The 7,867-nt window shown below is 46.2% G+C and overlaps 1 protein-coding gene across 4 annotated transcripts in view; it reads left to right on the plus strand.

Annotated features, from left to right (window-relative positions):
* LOC124017630 (mucin-5AC-like) overlaps positions 1-7,867 on the plus strand; it is a 63,599-nt gene extending 55,732 nt beyond the window's left edge. For all 4 annotated transcript variants that reach the window (XM_046332884.1, XM_046332883.1, XM_046332885.1 and 1 more), the window contains one exon: positions 6,971-7,867. The gene's annotated coding sequence lies outside the window, so the exon portion shown is untranslated. The remainder of the gene's footprint in view (positions 1-6,970) is intronic.

The following is a 7,867-nucleotide window of genomic DNA, read 5'->3' on the forward strand; positions in this document are numbered from 1 at the left end:
CATAAAAATGGAGCTCTATAGGAGAAAGCCCTGCCTCCAGCTGTTTGCTTAGAAATTCTAGGGACAATTAGGAGGCCTGCGTCTTGTGACCGTAGCGTACGTATAGGTATGTACGGCAGGACCAAATCAGAGAGGTAGGTAGGAGCAAGCCCATGTAATGCTTTGTAGGTTAGCAGTAAAACCTTGAAATCAGCCCTTGCTTTGACAGGAAGCCAGTGTAGAGAGGCTAGCACTGGAGTAATATGATCAAATTTTTTGGTTCTAGTCAGGATTCTAGCAGCCGTATTTAGCACTAACTGAAGTTTATTTAGTGCTTTATCCGGGTAGCCGGAAAATAGAGCATTGCAGTAGTCTAACCTAGAAGTGACAAAAGCATGGATTAATTTTTCTGCATCATTTTTGGACAGAAAGTTTCTGATTTTTGCAATGTTACGTAGATGGAAAAAAGCTGTCCTCGAAATGGTCTTGATATGTTCTTCAAAAGAGAGATCAGGGTCCAGAGTAACCCGAGGTCCTTCACAGTTTTATTTGAGACGACTGTACAACCATTAAGATTAATTGTCAGATTCAACAGAAGATCTCTTTGTTTCTTGGGACCTAGAACAAGCATCTCTGTTTTGTCCGAGTTTAATAGTAGAAAGTTTGCAGCCATCCACTTCCTTATGTCTGAAACACATGCTTCTAGCGAGGGCAATTTTGGTGCTTCACCGTGTTTCATTGAAATGTACAGCTGTGTGTCATCCGCATAGCAGTGAAAGTTTACATTATGTTTTCGAATAACATCCCCAAGAGGTAAAATATATAGTGAAAACAATAGTGGTCCTAAAACAGAACCTTGAGGAACACCGAAATGTACAGTTGATTTGTCAGAGGACAAACCATTCACAGCGACAAACTGATATCTTTCCGACAGATAAGACCTAAACCAGGCCAGAACATGTCCGTGTAGACCAATTTGGGTTTCCAATCTCTCCAAAAGAATGTGGTGATCGATGGTATCAAAAGCAGCACTAAGGTCTAGGAGCACGAGGACAGATGCAGAGCCTCGGTCCGATGCCATCAAAATGTCATTTACCACCTTCACAAGTGCCGTCTCAGTGCTATGATGGGGTCTAAAACCAGACTGAAGCATTTCGATTCATTGTTTGTCTTCAGGAAGGCAGTGAGTTGCTGCGCAACAGCCTTCTCTAAAATCTTTGAGAGGAATGGAAGATTTGATATAGGCCGATAGTTTTTTATATTTTCTGGGTCAAGGTTTGGCTTTTTCAAGAGAGGCTTTATTACTGCCACTTTTAGTGAGTTTGGTACACATCCAGTGGATAGAGAGCCGTTTATTATGTTCAACATAGGAGGGCCAAGCACAGGAAGCAGCTCTTTCAGTAGTTTAGTTGGAATAGGGTCCAGTATACAGCTTGAAGGTTTAGAGGCCATGATTATTTTCATCATTGTGTCAAGAGATATAGTACTAAAACACTTGAGCGTCTCTCTTGATCCTAGGTCCTGGCAGAGTTGTGCAGACTCAGGACAACTGAGGTTTGGAGGAATACGCAGGTTTAAAGAGGAGTCCGTAATTTGCTTTCTAATAATCATAATCTTTTCCTCAAAGAAGTTCATGAATTTATCACTGCTAAAGTGCAAGTCATCCTCTCTTGGGGAATGCTGCTTTTTAGTTAGCTTTGCCACAGTATCAAAAAGGAATTTCGGATTGTTCTTATTTTCCTCAATTAAGTTAGAAAAATAGGACGATCGAGCAGCAGTAAGGGCTCTTCGGTACTGCACGGTACCATCCTTCCAAGCTAGTCGGAAGACTTCCAGTTTGGTGTGGCGCCATTTCCGTTCCAATTTTCTGGAAGCTTGCTTCAGAGCTCGGGTATTTTCTGTGTACCATGGAGCTAGTTTCTTATGAGACATTTTTTTAGTTTTTAGGGGTGCAACTGCATCTAGGGTATTGCCAAGGTTAAATTGAGATCCTCAGTTAGGTGGTTAACGGATTTTTGTCCTCTGGCGTCCTTGGGTAGGCAGAGGGAGTCTGGGAGGGCATCAAGGAATCTTTGTGTTGTCTGTGAATTTATAGCACGACTTTTGATGTTCCTTGGTTGGGGTCTGAGCAGATTATTTGTTGCAATTGCAAACGTAATAAAATGGTGGTCTGATAGTCCAGGATTATGAGGAAAAACATTAAGATCCACAACATTTATTCCATGGGACAAAACTAGGTCCAGCGTATGACTGTGAGAGTGAGTGGGTCCAGAGACATGTGGCCCAGTATGGACAAAACCCACTGAGTCGATGATGGCTCCAAAAGCCTTTTGGAGTGGGTCTGTGGACTTTTCCATGTGAATATTAAAGTCACCAAAGATTAGAATATTATCTGCAATGACTACAAGGTCTGATAGGAATTCAGGGAACTCAGTGAGAAACGCTGTATATGGCCCAGGAGGCCTGTAAACAGTAGCTATAAAAAGTGATTGAGTAGGCTGCATAGATTTCATGACTAGAAGCTCAAAAGACGAAAACGTCATTTTCTTTTTTGTAAATTGAAATTTGCTATCATAAATGTTAGCAACACCTCCGCCTTTGGGGATGCACGGGGATATGGTCACTAGTGTAGCCAGGAGGTGAGGCCTCATTTAACACAGTAAATTCATCAGGCTTAAGCCATGTTTCAGTCAGGCCAATCACATCAAGATTATGATCAGTGATTAGTTCATTGACTATAATTGCCTTTGAAGTAAGGGATCTAACATTAAGTAGCCCTATTTTGAGATGTGAGGTATCATGATCTCTTTCAGTAATGACAGGAATGGAGGTGGTCTTTATCCTAGTGAGATTGCTAAGGCAAACACCGCCATGTTTAGTTTTGCCCAACCCAGGTCGAGGCACAGACACGGTCTCAATGGTGATAGCTAAGCTGACTACACTAACTATGCTAGTGGCAGACTCCACTATGCTGGCAGGCTGGCTAATAGCCTGCTGCCTGGCCTGCACCCTATTTCATTGTGGAGCTAGAGGAGTTAGAGCCCTGTCTATGTTGGCAGATAAGATGAGAGCACCCCTCCAGCTAGGATGGAGTCCGTCACTCCTCAGCAGGTCAGGCTTGGTCCTGTTTGTGGGCGAGTCCCAGAAAGAGGGCCAATTATCTACAAATTCTATCTTTTGGGAGGGGCAGAAAACAGTTTTCAACCAGCGATTGAGTTGTGAGACTCTGCTGTAGAGCTCATCACTCCCCCTAACTGGGAGGGGGCCAGAGACAATTACTCGAATTACACATGTCCTCTACTGTATCAACCTGCACATGTCCTCTACTGTATCCTTGTTGTTATTGTTGAATGTGTTGTTGTTTTGACCCTTGGTTGTTGTTGTTGTTGTTGACATTTTGATTCTTATTATCTTAATGTAAATATCCAACGTTAAGCTTTGACAATATGTACATTGTTACGTCATGTCAATAAAATATCAATTTTAAATATAATTGTTATATAAAGTGTAATATTGGGATGCAATCGGACACAGTAGCGGTGCCTTCTTTATTTAAACCCATAACCACGGTGGTGCTGGTGTAACGGATGTGAAACGGCTAGCTTAGTTAGCGGTGGTGCTGGTGTAACGGATGTGAAACGGCTAGCTTAGTTAGCGGTGGTGCTGGTGTAACGGTTGTGAAACGGCTAGCTTAGTTAGCGGTGGTGCTGGTGTAACGGATGTGAAACGGCTAGCTTAGTTAGCGGTGGTGCTGGTGTAACGGGTGTGAAACGGCTAGCTTAGTTAGCGGTGGTGCTGGTGTAACGGATGTGAAACGGCTAGCTTAGTTAGCGGTGCGCGCTAAATAGCGTTTCAATCGGTGACGTCACTCGCTCTGAGACCTTGAAGTAGTGGTTCCCCTTGCTCTGCAAGGAGCGATGGGTAACGATGCTTCGAGGGTGACTGTTGTTGATGTGTGCAGAGGGTCCCTGGTTCGCGCCCGGGTATGGGCGAGGGGACGGTCTAAAGTTATACTGTTACACCTAAGTATGGTTCCCAATCAGAGACAACGATAGACAACTGTCCCTGATTGAGAACCAGACCCGGCCAAAACATAGAAATAAATAAACATAGAATCCCCCCCCCACATCACACCCCGACCAAATAGAGAAATAAACCGTCTCTCTAAGGTCGGGGGGGGGGACTATAACATAGAATGCCCTGGTTAAGGTCGGGGGGACTATAACATAGAATGCCCTGGTTAAGGTCGGGGGGGACTATAACATAGAATGCCCTGGTTAAGGTCGGGGGGGACTATAACATAGAATGCCCTGGTTAAGGTCGGGGGGGACTATAACATAGAATGCCCTGGTTAAGGTCGGGGGGTGGGACTATAACATAGAATGCCCTGGTTAAGGTCGGGGGGGGGGGACTATAACATAGAATGCCCTGGTTAAGGTCAGGGGGGGGACTATAACATAGAATGCCCTGGTTAAGGTCGGGGGGGACTATAACATAGAATGCCCTGGTTAAGGTCGGGGGGGGACTATAACACAGAATGCCCTGGTTAAGGTCAGGGGGGGACTATAACACAGAATGCCCTGGTTAAGGTCAGGGGGGGGGGGGGACTATAACATAGAATGCCCTGGTTAAGGTCGGGGGGGGACTATAACATAGAATGCCCTGGTTAAGGTCGGGGGGGGACTATAACATAGAATGCCCTGGTTAAGGTCGGGGGGTGGGACTATAACATAGAATGCCCTGGTTAAGGTCGGGGGGGACTATAACATAGAATGCCCTGGTTAAGGTCAGGGGGGTGGGATTATAACATAGAATGCCCTGGTTAAGGTCAGGGGGGGGGGGACTATAACATAGAATGCCCTGGTTAAGGTCGGGGGGGACTATAACATAGAATGCCCTGGTTAAGGTCGGGGGGGACTATAACACAGAATGCCCTGGTTAAGGTCAGGGGGGACTATAACACAGAATGCCCTGGTTAAGGTCAGGGGGGGGACTATAACATAGAATGTCCTGGTTAAGGTCGGGGGGACTATAACATAGAATGCCCTGGTTAAGGTCAGGGGGGGGGGGGACTATAACATAGAATGCCCTGGTTAAGGTCGGGGGGGACTATAACATAGAATGCCCTGGTTAAGGTCGGGGGGGACTATAACATAGAATGCCCTGGTTAAGGTCAGGGGGGACTATAACACAGAATGCCCTGGTTAAGGTCAGGGGGGGGACTATAACACAGAATGCCCTGGTTAAGGTCAGGGGGGGGACTATAACACAGAATGCCCTGGTTAAGGTCAGGGGGTGGGACTATAACACAGAATGCCCTGGTTAAGGTCAGGGGGGACTATAACATAGAATGCCCTGGTTAAGGTCAGGGGGGACTATAACACAGAATGCCCTGGTTAAGGTCAGGGGGGGGACTATAGTGTATGTGATCTCAGTGTTTACCATGTACTGTATGTGATCTCAGTGTTAACCATGTACTGTATGTGATCTCAGTGTTTACCATGTTCTGTATGTGATCTCCCTGCGATGCATCTCAGTGTTTACCATGTTCTGTATGTGATCTCAGTGTTTACCATGTTCTGTATGTGATCTCAGTGTTTACCATGTACTGTATGTGATCTCAGTGTTTACCATGTACTGTATGTGATCTCAGTGTTAACCATGTACTGTATGTGATCTCAGTGTTTACCATGTTCTGTATGTGATCTCCCTGCGATGCATCTGGGAAAATGTTTTTCAAAAAGACACCTTGCATTAAATGCTGGGCTCCCGGAGTGGGTCAGGGGTCACAACAGACCCTGGTTCAGAGGTCACTGCATCTCAGTGCTAGAGGGGTCACAACAGACCCTGGTTCAGCGGTCTAAGGCTCAGGGGTTCAGGGGTCACAACAGACCCTGGTTCAGCGGTCTAAGGCACTGCATCTCAGTGCTAGAGGCGTCACTACAGACCCTGGTTCAGTGGTCTAAGACACTGCATCTCAGTGCTAGAGGGATCACTACAGACCCTGGTTCGAATGCCAGGCTGTATCACAACCGGCTGTGATTGGGAGTCCCGTAGGGCGGAGCACAATTGGCCCAGAGTCGTCCGGGTTTTGGCCCCGGTGAAGGCCGTCAATGTAAATAAAGATTTAATTCTTAAACTGACTTTCCCTAGATATATAAAGGTTACATCATTATTATTATTGTTTTTTTTTAAAGTATCACTTTCTCAGTATCCCGTCTCTATCCAACAGACAGTAGCCAAGAAGTAGAGTTAGGTCCTCAAGGGGGCTACAGAGGAGGAAGGTAGGAGATCATATGGAAAGTATTCCAACTCAAATGTTGTTCTGAAGTGAAATAGAGTCGATGGCCGAGGGCTGCAGATGACCTGGAGAAATGTAGCCGCCTGTTCCTGCTCAAATAATGTTTTTATGGCTGATTGGAGTGAGGAATGTTTGTTAATTCTCTCTCTCTGTCTCCCCCTCTCTCTCTTTCTCTCCATATCTCTCTCTCTCTTTCTCCCCTCTATCCCTCTCTCTCTTTCTCCCCCTCTCTCTCTCCTCTCTCTCTTTCATACTCTCCCCCTCTCTCTGTCTCTCCCTCTCTCTCTTTCTCTCCCCTCTCTCTCTCTCTCTCCTCTCTCTTTCTGTCTTTCCCCCTCTCTCTCTCTCCCCCTCTCCCTCTCCCTCTCTGTCTCTCCCTCTCTGTCTCCCTCTCCCTCTCTCCCTCTCTGTCTCTCTCTCCCCCTCTGTCTCCCTCTCTGTCTCTGTCTCCCTCTGTCTTTCCCTCTGTCTCTCACTCTCTCCCTCTCTGTCTCCCTCTCTATCTCTCTCTCTCTCTCCCCTTCTCTCTCTCTTTTGTCTCTCCCCTTCTGTCTCTCCCTCTGTCTCTCTCGCTCTGTCTTTCCCTCTCTCTCTCTCCCTCTCTCTCTCTCTCTCTCTCTCTCTCTCTCTCTCTCTCTCTCTCTCTCTCTCTCTCTCTCTCTCTCTCTCTCTCTGTCTCTCTTCCCTCAGGAGTGTAAAGTATCTTCCAGCTCCTCATCAGTCCAGAAGAATTTCTCTCGTCCGGCCTGTCCAGCCAACCGCCGCCCCCCGTCACGCTGGGCTAGTTGTTCCCCCTCCACCTCTTCCTCCTCCTCCTCCTCCTCCACCCCTATAAACCAGCCCTCTTCCGGCTCCGCCCACAAACACACATCATTCTCCTACTCAGCCTATCACACAGAGACAGTCATCATCTGACCCCTTAGCTGACCCTGTGTCTCAACCAATAAGATGCATTTCGTTACTATACGTACTCTGACATTTCCTTCCTTGATTCCTTCCTTGATTCCTTCCTTGATTCCTTCACATCGAAGGTCCGAGTCGGGTGGTGGGGTGGGGACGACGACCTTCTCCTCCAATATGGTTGTGAAGAACGTGACGCTGAACTGAGATAGAACCGGACTCAAACCGCCTTTTCCTCCATCGCCTCTATACGTACCAAGACTGTTATTTCTACAACCAATCAGACGATCCAAGAGCTTCAGCTGTGGACCAATCATCTTCAGAATGTAATCTCATCGACTAGTGGACGAGGCGTTTCATGTATTCTACTATAGCAACTCCAGGATCCCCAATGCTGACTGTACCTCTGTGGCTTAATGTGCATCCCAAATGGCACCCTATTCCCTATATAGTGCGCACTATTTTAGACCAGAGCCCATAGTGCCATAGGGTGCTTTTTGGTCAAAAGTAGTGCACTAAATAGGGAATAGGGTGCCGTTTAGGAGGCTAATATATTCAACGGCATTCATTTCACGTACTCTTTTTAACTTGACATGTTGCATAATGATGACAGTATTACAGAATAAATGTTCTTCTTTACCTTTCTGATATCAGATGGGATTACATTAAACTGTTTCTTCATATTTA

This window comes from Oncorhynchus gorbuscha, unplaced genomic scaffold (genome assembly GCF_021184085.1).
Source record: "Oncorhynchus gorbuscha isolate QuinsamMale2020 ecotype Even-year unplaced genomic scaffold, OgorEven_v1.0 Un_scaffold_295, whole genome shotgun sequence".
Taxonomy (NCBI): domain Eukaryota; kingdom Metazoa; phylum Chordata; class Actinopteri; order Salmoniformes; family Salmonidae; genus Oncorhynchus; species Oncorhynchus gorbuscha.